Genomic DNA, 11,669 nt, shown 5'->3' with positions numbered 1-11,669 from the left:
AACAATTTGACTTATACTCTATATGCTACTCATTCTATCTTCTTCTTTCTATTTTAGTTATATTTAATTACATTAATATTTCTATTCCCCTTCAATAGTAAATCTATATAACTATCATCATATAATCAATCAATTTGACTCATATATATCTTCAAATAAACATATTCAGTTTGGTACATTATACAAATCTTACCAGAAAGAAAATATTATTAGTTAGTCAGTCCTTATAGTTAACCCTTATGGTTAGTTATTTTCTATCAATATTCTATTTGTTATTCTATATATATCAATCTATTAACCTAACTGCTTAGAGATTCACGTTTACCTCTTCTCCCCCCCGGTAAAGTCACCCCCCTCTACATTTTATTGTACTTCAATAGTTCTTAAACTGCCACAGTTCTCCTCCCACCTCCCATTTCCTCTCCAAATATTGTTTCAGCTTCTCCCAGTCTGTGTTAAACTGCCCTGAGTCCAGATTTCTCAGTTTTCTTGTCATCTTGTCCATTTCTGCCATATACAGCAATTTGTAGATCCAATCTTCAATAGTTGGCACTTCTTGTACTTTCCATTTTTGCGCATACAAAATTCTAGCTGCTGCCGTCATGTAAAATATCAACGTCCTATGATGGGCTGAAATTCCCTCCATTCCCAAGTTTAGTAGCAGGAGTTCTGGGTTCTTATTTACTTGAAATTGCAAAATTTCACTCATTTCTCTTATTATTTCCCCCCAGTACTGCCTAGCTACCTCACACGACCACCACATATGATAGAGGGAGCCCTCATGCTTCCTACATTTCCAGCATTTATTAGGAGTGTTCAAATTCCCTAGCGCAATCTTCTTTGGTGTCATGTACCAACGATAGATCATTTTGTAAATGTTCTCTTTGATACTAATACATGTCGTTGTCTTCATTGTAGTCTTCCACAAGTATTCCCACGTCTCCATTGTTATTTCTTTATTGAAATTTATAGCCCATTTCACCATTTGTGTTTTAACTATCTCATCCTCAGTATACCATTTCAACAGTACTTGGTATACCTTAGATATTCTTTTCTTGTCCTCCTTAAAAAGGGTCTGCTCTAGTTCCGAATTCTCTGTTCGTATACCTCCCTTTACAGAGTCCGAGTTATATAAATCTCTAATCTGTCTGTACTGGAACCAGTCATAATAAGGTGATAGTTCCTCCTGCGTCTTTATTCTGAGTTTAGCTGCTTCAGTTCTAGTTATTTCTTTATAAGTTAAACATTGTTGCTCATTATCAACAGCTCTCGGATCTATCACCTCATATGGGACTACCCACAAAGGGGTTCCTTCTTGTAAATAAATTCTGTACTTCTTCCAGATTGTATATAAACTTCTCCGTATATAATGATGCAGGAACATCGAGTTCACCTTTACTTTGTCATGCCATAGGTATGCGTGCCATCCGAATATTTTTTTATATCCCTCTAGGGCTAGTAATTTCTTGTTCTTTAACGTCATCCACTCTTTCAACCACACTAGGCAGATTGCATCATGGTAAAGTCTCAGATTGGGCAGTTGCATTCCGCCTCTTTCTTTTGCGTCTTGTAGAACTTTCATTTTCACTCGGGGCTTCTTGCCTGCCCATACAAAATCTGATATTTTCCTCTGCCATTTTTCAAATTGCTTAGAGTCCCTGATGATTGGTATTGTCTGTAGCAAAAACATTACTCTTGGTAACACATTCATCTTAACTGCTGCAATCCTACCCAACCATGACAGGTTCAGCCTATTCCATTTAATCAAGTCTCTCTCTATCTGAATCCATAATTTTTCATAGTTATTTTTAAATAGGTCTATATTCTTTGCAGTCAGTTCAATTCCCAAATATTTCACCTTGCTTGTTACTTCACAGTCCGTTATTTCCGTTAACAATTGTTGTTTCTGCTTAGTCATATTTTTACATAATATCTTTGACTTCTTTTTATTAATATAAAAACCTGCCAAGTCTCCAAACTCCTTAATCTTATCTATCACTTTTGGCATGTTCTCCAATGGGTCCTCTACAATTAACATTATATCATCCGCAAATGCTCTGACCTTGTATGAATAGTCCTTTATTTTTATTCCTCGAATTTCTTCGTCTTGTCGTATTTGTATCATCAGGATCTCCAATACTAAAATGAACAACAGTGGAGACAGCAGGCAACCTTGTCTTGTTCCTTTACTTATAGTCAATTTCTTAGTCACTTCATCATTCACCACAATTGCTGCAGTCTGGTCTCTGTAAATTTCCTTAATTGCTCTGATGAATCTTTCTCCCAATTGTAGCTTTTCCATAGTGGCAAACATAAAGTCCCAGTTTAAATTGTCAAACGCCTTTTCAGCATCAACAAAGAAGAAACCAACCTCTTTGTCACAACGCTTATCATAATATTCAATAGCATTAATCACTGTCCTTAAATTGTCTCTGATTTGTCTGTCTGGCAAAAAGCCTGCTTGTTCCTCCTCTATAACTTCCGAGAGCCACCCCTTCAGTCTCTCCGCCAATATCTTCGCAAAGATTTTATAGTCGTTGTTAAGTAACGATATAGGTCTGTAGTTTTTCACATTAGTCAAATCTTGGCCCTCTTTTGGGATCAATGATATATTCGCTTCATTCCAGGTATCTGGAATCCTTTGATCCCTTAGAACTCCATTAATCATCTCTTTTAGGAATGGTGCCAGTTCATTGGCCATTGTCTTATAAAATTTAGCCGTAAGTCCATCTGGCCCTGGCGCCTTTCCTAGATTTGCAGATTGTATTGCCTTACTTATTTCCTCCTCCGTTACTTCACTGTTCAATTTATTTCTCCAAACTTCCGAGATTACTGGAAGTTCCATTTTCTCCAAATATGACGCTATTGATTCTTTATTTACCTCTTTCTTATTGTACAGCTTAGCGTAAAATTTATAAAAGGCTCTACTAATGGTAGTCTGTTCCAAATACGTTTTATTATCTTCACAAATTTTATTTATTATTTTCTTTTCCCTTCTCTTCTTCAATTGCCATGCCAGGTACAGTTTCATCATCTTTCAATTAATCAGTAACTGCTTCCAAAGAGGAAAACTGCGCGAATTCTCGATGTCCAACATTGGTGACATACCGCTTGAGTTTTCCAAGAAACCCTGTAATAATCTCCTTGTTTGAAAAAAGGTCACGATTTCTGCCCTGTAGTTGCTTGTTTAGCAAATTGAGCTTTTCGAAGACACCACTCAGGTAAAATACATCACGTTCAGCAGAGGTCATCTTTTCTTCTGTTTCTTTGCCTCTGAAAAATGTCACAACTGGGGTCCCACAAAGCAACAAAACGACAAAGGCAGCTACCTTTGGACAGCCATTCTGTATCCAATAATAAGTGTGTGAAGTGTTTGTTGTTGTCCTCGCAAAGCTGTTGAAACAAGTGGTCTTGAAGTGCATTTGATTTAATATAATTTACTGCTTTTATTACAATATGGAGACTCATGCAAGCACCCCTGCTAGTCTTTTTGAAACGAAGTGTTGTCAGTGAACACTTCTGGCACAACACCTTTCAAATATGCATTAAATCCTCTGTATCTACCTGTCATAGAAGCGGCTCCATCAGTTGCATAGGCCAGAATGTTCTCGAGAGGGATATCTTTCTCATTGAAGTACCTCTTTTTTCAAAAATTGTTTCACCTTTAGTATCTGTTCTAAGCTTTCGAGCAAATAGCATTTCTTCTTTCAATTTGTCATTGTGCATATATCTAACATAAGCCATTGGTATTGCTGTGTTATCTGGTAAACACGATTTGTACCTTCTGAACTTTTAACTGCGAAACTAGTTGGTTTTCAACATCTTCATATCATCAATAAGCCTCAACACCGATGAATTGCATAAAGGGATGGATTCGATAATTTCACAAGCATGCTGGCAAAATCAAGGATTCCCCCACAGTGTGTAGTTTCCCTTCCTTGGCTATCATTTTGGGTATCTCATAAGATGCTATTAAACCTTTGTCTTTTAAAACCAATTTCGGAGCAAACATTTACTTCAACGTAGGTTTAGTTTCAAATTTATCTCGCAACGCTTGAAAATATTCCAGTGGTTCATCCTTCTTTTCTTAATGAGACGTTTGCAGATGCTTCTGCAACTTACATGGATGCATATTCTCATTGGAAAGTGCAGTCATACATATCAAACACATAAGTTTAGTACAGTCTTGTGGAGACAAAATAAATCTGTAGCCAAGGTACTCGACTGAGTATTGTCGACATGTCTTTTTTGCAGAGGTAGCCATAGGGTTTCTAAAGTTGATACAGATGGAGACTAATTCTACGTATGTTTGCAGAAATAAAACAGTTTCAGAACATCTGAAGAAACTCAAATGAAATATTGTCTGATCCCAATAGATACTTAGAATGAGAAGCAACTGAGCATGGCAACCGTGAAAGGAATGGCAAACACAATGGCTAAAAATACCTGAAGATTACATGCAGAACTTTTGCATGCAGCAACATGCCTCTTTTCACAGTAATATTTGTGTAACTCTAATTTAATTAAAAGAGGGATACCAAAGAAAATTTTTCTTTACAGTTAAGAACTAAGAGAGTTCAAGTCTTTGACAATGTGATCCTACCTTGATTGACATGTAACAGTTCAGGCCTGCTGTGTTCAACCAGACCAGGGGCTCAGTCCTTTCTGACTTCTAGAGTCCCTTGAAGGTGAACACACTTGCAGCTCAAGCAACAACATTGGTTGTTTCATCAAAACAGACTGAATAAAAGGAGGTTCCCACATTATCTGAGATCATTTGTTGAAAATATGGTGCATCAGTTAGGAAATATTGCATCTTTTTAGGGCTTAAAGAAAAATCGGTTGGAACACCCCCTGGAAACATTGCATCAAATATTTGCTTTATGCCACTGCAAGAAGAATGCCGAAAAGTTGCAACACGCTGACTTCATAACCCAAATGAGCTCAGATCCTGTTGCCGCATTCTTCGAACTATAGAGTTTAATAACAGGTGCTGAAGAACTATGGCTTGATCCCGGATTTTCACTCTGGATTGTTTCAGAAAAATCACCAGGATTAGCTGTAACTAAAACCATCTGTTTAGGCCCTATTTTATGTTTAGCATAGTATGAGTGTTGAAGAAGAGCATGAAGACCCTTTTTCTGAAAATCTACTGTACACAAAGTTCGCAAAACCCTTCAGTTTCACTGTGACTTGATGTCCATGCTGACATCAAGTACCCATTATGGGTCTTTTTTAAGGAGCCAATCGGCTCTAAATTTTCACTTCCCCACCATTAACACTTCAGTTCACAGATCAGCAGCCAACCATTTCAACATAAATCCTGAAAGGAAGGAAAAAAGAATTAGAAAATTTAAAAAGTAAAACACAAATACTAAAAAAACTAAACAAGATACTAATAGAATAAAACATAACAGTGTAATAAAATGCACCATGGGGGTGGCGTCGAAAAAGGGCTACATAGGATACAAGTTGGCTTCTTCAGAGCATCATGACACACAGAAAAAAATTGTGCATTATGAGCAAATTCTCATCATAAGAAACTCATAAAAAAGAAATATTGATTGCACATTTAATAAGACAAATCACATACCTTTACTGCATTTGAAGAATAGCACATCCCACAATCCTGTTCCACAATTTTAATTTCTTGAGCACTTGAAGGCACAAAAAAGGAGAGAAAAGAGACTTATTCTGAAAAAAGAGACTTTTAGAGACTAACCCAGAAATAAGAGGGAGACTGAAAGCTAAAAAGACCCGCTCCTAGGCCTGCTATTTCAACAAAAAAAGTCCAGCAATGATCAAATCATACCACAGGTGCTGTCAATCAGAGTAATACCTGTGGTTGCAAGTTAAGATGAATGGGGTATGTGGACAGCAGCACAAAGATATCATGAACCCTGGCATTCCAGTCTCCAAACGAACATTGTCCATGGTGAGCAGGGGGGCAGGGCACCTGGGGAATGGGTTCAAGCACAGGAGATCGCAATCCACCCCTCGTTTGGAAGTCCTGATCCTGTGGTCAACCATGCCTTATCAGCTGAAGTTCTCACATCACATTGCCAAATTTAGCTTCCTAATTCCTTTTCATGATGTGGATAGAGGTGGCCCAATGAAAATAAATCTGCATGATCACAAACCAAGACAAAACTCGTGGCCTCTACCCTTTTGGGATTGGGTTGGTGAAGTGGATTTGCAACTAGTGGGCAGGCATGCAGAACATAAGGGATGCCAAAGGGTTCGGGGACACACAAAATCCTTCTCATGGGGAGGAGGCATGAAGTTGGCAGCAGGGGTGTGTTCATTGTACTTCCGAATGTTGGGGATACATAAGAGGCCATAGCGTGTAGCTCTGGATAATTCAGAAGAAAACTTTAATTAACATTTACATCAGTAGCAATCATTGATAAAGAAAAGACCCGACCACCAACAGACATCACACAACAAACACCCTTACACCCTCAAACGCCTCAAACACACACCACACTAAATGGTCGAAAAATGCTTGCAAATATTAACAATCTATTTACAAGGTAACAGGCTCAGTTGTCCTGAGAGGTGGATGGCCATCCCCTCCCTCTTCCCAGAAGATCCCTGAAGGTTGGGATGCAACTCATGATACACGGTCTTTTGGACTCAGGAGGGGAGGCTGCTGTGGCAGCCGTGTTCACCATTGCCATTTCCTTCCTGATGTGAAGTTTAATTAAACCCAAATAACGCTTAAATGTTGCTGCACTTCCATAAAATTTGAAAAAATAGGTGCCTTGTCTGGAGAGCACAACCCTAACTGCACAGATCCGTAAACAAAGAGGCACCGGTTCAGGGCAAAAATAGGTTCACATGGCACAGACGATGCTTGCACAATGACACACAACGCTTGAGCATTTACACAGGTTCCAGCAAGCGACAAGACGTGTTGGGAGAAGCTCCGTTTTCCAAGGTTTTATATATAGTTTTTATCTCCTCCTTGCAAGTTAGACTGACGAAATATTTTTTACTTGGACTGCTAGCCTACAACGCTTTAGCACCTGTTGAGGCTAGGGAAGATAAGAGACTTTAAACAAACTCGTTTTTTTCTCTGCTCATCTTTCAGTCTTCAACCTTCGCTGCCTGGTCTAATATGCCGTTGCTACAATTATTTCAATCCCAGCATAAGTAGTGGGAGTAGTAGGAGACAAGTCAGTTAAGACAGATAAGACCTGTCTGGAATAAATCAATTTAATTACTTAACTGCCTTTAACGCTTTGAGAGACTTTTGGTAGAAAGGCAAACATCCCATCTTGGTAGCAAGGAAAATATATATACAAACAAAACAGGATAACATTAGACTGGAACAATGAGGTATGTTGTTATATAATTACAATATATCTACTTAATTAACCTACTCGTTCTGTATTAATAATTATTTGAACAAAAACAAAGTATAGTCTAGCATTGCGAATTTCTGGAAGTGATTATATCTCAAAAGGTGTTTTAATTGTGTAGGGATATTAATACCTAAATACGGAATATAATTTGTTGCCCACTGGTATTTAAAGTTACGCAGGATGTGTTCCTTAGTATATGGAGTGTGGTTTTTATGGTTGAATTTATTGTTAGGCCTGAAATTTGAGCGAATTCATCTAGTAGTTTTTGTAGATGTGGTAGAGGTTCTTCAGGTTTTGAAATATAAAGGGAGCATGTCATCTGCGAACATACTCAGCTTATATGTGTTAGAAGAGATTTTAATGCCATGTATCTTGTGATCTCGGATGCTTGAAGCAAGGGGCTCTAAAGCTAAGGCAAATAGCAGGGGCGGAGAGGGGACAGCCTTGTCTTGTCCCTCTGGGAGAGTTTTATTTCCTCTGTTTTGTCATTTATGTTTATGTTGGCTTTTGCATGCGAGTAAATTGCATTGATTGCTCTGGTGAATTTTCTCATAAAGTGGAGAAGGGATTGTAGATAATGGGTTTCCAGAGAGTCGAATGCTTTCTCAACGTCCAATGACAGCATTAATGCATCTTGCTTAAAATATTTGCATGTTTCTAGAATATTTAGTTTCGAAAATGTTGTCTGTAATGTCACAACCTGATATGAAGCCCGACTGATCGTGATGAATGTAATGACCAATGAGTGAGTTTAGCCGTTTTGTAAGTATTGATGTAAAGATCTTATAGTCTTGATTAAGCAGGGATATCGGTCTGTATGAGGCTGGGAGTTGTGGATTTTCCCCTTGTTTGGGGATCAGTATTGTGGCATTGGTCCAAGTTGGGGGTAGCAGTATTCCTGTTTCCAATAGATGGTTGCATGTATCTGTTAGAAGTTGGGCAATTTTGGTGTCATATTTTTTATAAAATTCTGCTGGAAAACCATCCAGTCCAGCTGTTTTGTTATTTTTCAAGTTGTGAATAACTTCCTGGGTTTCCTCTGCTGTAATCAGCTTGTCCAGAACTTGGTTTTTTTTTAAAAAAAAATTATTAGGTGAGAAATAACAAACAATAATAAAAAAATTTCAAATAATCCCCTCATTTTCTTATTCCCCCACCCTTTCCCCTCCCCCATTTTATCTTAGACTTCCAACAGTTTTCCAACCCGCAGTCTAACTCTAGCTCTTAAGTCTCTAATTTACTTCATTAGTTAATTCTTATTTACTTCTTTAACTACTTTCTTTAATAAAATACTTTCCTAAACTATAAATTACTATTCTAAGTTATCTATATTTCTTGTAAAGATCAGTATCTCCTCCCTTGTTGTCCAATTAATAGTTATCTAATAACCAGCTTGTCCACAACTTGTTGATGTTTCTCATCTAATTGCTTAATGTGTTTGTGTGAGTGGATAATAATCTTGTATTATTGGAATCATTTTAGAAGACTTGTTTTTTTTTACTCTCCATGACAGGATTTTAAGATTTTTAGGAGAATGATACCAATATTTTTGCTTAGTAAATAAGAGGTTTTTCTGAATTTGATTTGTCTTGTAGATATCTAGGAGTTTACGTTCTATTTGTAGGTTTCAGAGGATTTTACCATCTGAAATCACAGTTGGTGGCACCAACACTCCATCCAAATTAAGACATGGATTTCCTGGTACTAGGGTCCCTGCATCCATAGGTGCACAGAATGCAGAATTGTTGAAAACAAAAATGTCATGGTTTTTCCACGCCATCTCGCATCTATGAACCTTCCAGAGTGGTCAACAGTGCCCTGCAGCAAGATGGATGAGTAGTTTTTGTGATTCCTGTATTGGTCCGGTTTCCGTCCTGGTGCACTGATGAGAATGTGTGTCCCATCAGTGATGTTGATGTAGTGCAGGAACCCAAGTGCATGGAAACCATCCATTATCTGCTTGATATAAAAATAAGAACAGTAAGTGGAGCATGAGGCAGGGTGATCATGCAACACGTAACATCAATGCGCAACCTACAAAACATCAAAAAACCCTTGGTCACAAAAAAGCTGGTCAATGAAGACATCGCGGAATTCAATGCTAAACATCGCTATATCGATATTCTGTACAACTTAGTCAAAAAAAAGTTTTGCTTACCTTTCCCACCTCGTCACTGAGGCAAACTGTCTTGGCCAGAAGTTCCACCTCCACTGCAAAGCAGAACTCCCATCACTGCTGCTGCGTCTGTAGAGTCCAATATGAACAGGTTGCTGGCCACTCGGTAGCTTGACTGACTCGCAAGACACCACACAGCCACAGCCACTCACTTCTCCACTGAGATTGGGGTATACTTAGATGTTGTCTGCTGCTGCAGACGCGGCCAAAGCGCCTCCACCAGTTTCGTTAATGTCTCCTTACTCATTCAGAAGTGCAGTATCCAGTGGCAATCATCCCATGTGCGCAGCACAATCTTGTCCCACCACTCCCAGCTGCATGGATAGACCCAGTGCTCTCTCGGCTCTTCCATCTCTGCCAGTGCATACCACCGCTGCCGCATCCTATTTCAACACGAGGTGCAGAGCCTCTTACAGAATGCGGGTTGCCTTCGGGAAAAGAGTAATAGTTGACCCTTTTCCTCCTGCTGATGTACCTTAGATAGGCAAGGCACAAATCCGCAGAGCACCAAATCATAGTAACTACCACTTGCACCATCGAGAGCAAAATTGCTTCCTTTTTAAAAAAAAAAACTTTTTATTGGGTGAGTATAATATAAATGTTTACATTTCCCAAATCTGCCCATTCTTAATCTGTTCCCCCACCCTTTCCCTCCCCCTTTTCTACTATAGACTTCCAACAGCTTTCCAACCCAATATCTAACTACTCTGTTTAAAATTGTTCTCTTAACTCAGTTACTATTTCACATCATTGTCCATGTTTCCCCTTTGTAATGATCTAACTCCTCCCTTAATCAAAAACTAAAAATTATCTAATGCCCACATCTCCCCTTTTACGTCCCACTTTTTTTCTATAGTTTCAATTTCCCCCAGTCTTCAAAAAATTCTTCCGGATTTTATTCTCTTAGCTTTCTTGTTAATTTGTCCAATTCAGCCATATGTGGTAATTTTTGTATCCAATTCTCTACAGATGGCACTTCTTAGAGCAAAATTGCTTCCTGAGATGCCACGGTGGAGAGTCTTCGGAGTATATAATCTCAGACAAAGGGATTTTTGAGGGAGAGGCGTTATTTACATCATTTTGAAATTGCCCACCAAGACAAGGCGGGTAGAAAATAAGCCTATCTCAGGCAGCAATGAGGGCGGGGAACTCCCAACAGCAAATTAATGCAATATTGATAAAGCGCAAATCTTAACCAAAAATTTTAAGAACGGAGAAACGTGAATGTGCTTTCATCAGAGGTGAGAGCGGCTATTGCTCCGCTCTATATCAGAGGCATGTGTACTAATGATAGCACCACGCAGGCGGTATTTGAATGGGAATGTGAACTCGGGGGAGAATGCCACCATTGAGTGTGGAAACGGCCCTTGTGGTCTTAATAGGACTGATAAATCTCTGCGTGTTCCGCTTAAATGCTGTTCATATGAGAATATCAGAGACTTATTATATTAAGCCAATTATTACTGATCACTCCCCTACACCTCGGAAAAACGTTTATCTGCTTTATCAGTCCTAAGATTAAGGAAAGGAAGGTATTGTTTTGTTGTTCACCTGGGACCTACAACATTGCCACCATTTACTTTAAATGAACAATTCTGGAGAACTATAGGGGCGTTAAGTGAACTTTGAGGGTGTTTAAGTAGCCTTTACTCCACTCCTCTTGTGCTCCCAAACCTGCCCTTTACTGTGAAGTCACGTCTTCATTTCACCATTTAAATCCCCCATTTTCCCCACATTACATTACTTGTAGACTTCCTATGCAGCCTCAGCGTCTTTCCAACATAACAAGAAATGGATTTAAAATTAAACACTTTAACTTTTATGTTGAACTTTCAGCAAGAAAAGAGCCGTTGCCATAGATACATAACCTTGTAGTTTCTGGACTTTTTAAAAACATTCTCTTGGCTCGCATTCCTGTAGATACCTACTGTAGCTAAATTCCTTCCCAATTTCACTGTAGATAGAAGGAGGGAATGGGGCTGTGCTTAAATGTCTATATATGCTGGGTATTGGGAACCAGACTTTATTACTGACAACGTGTTGGATGCTGAACTGATGATCTCACGGGAATTATCAAGAAAGCTTTAACTCATGCAGTCTTGGACTCTTGCAGTAAAGTTATTGAA

The sequence above is a fragment of the Eublepharis macularius genome, chromosome 10, assembly GCF_028583425.1.
Source record: "Eublepharis macularius isolate TG4126 chromosome 10, MPM_Emac_v1.0, whole genome shotgun sequence".
NCBI lineage: Eukaryota > Metazoa > Chordata > Lepidosauria > Squamata > Eublepharidae > Eublepharis > Eublepharis macularius.
This window is presented reverse-complemented; position numbering follows the sequence as displayed.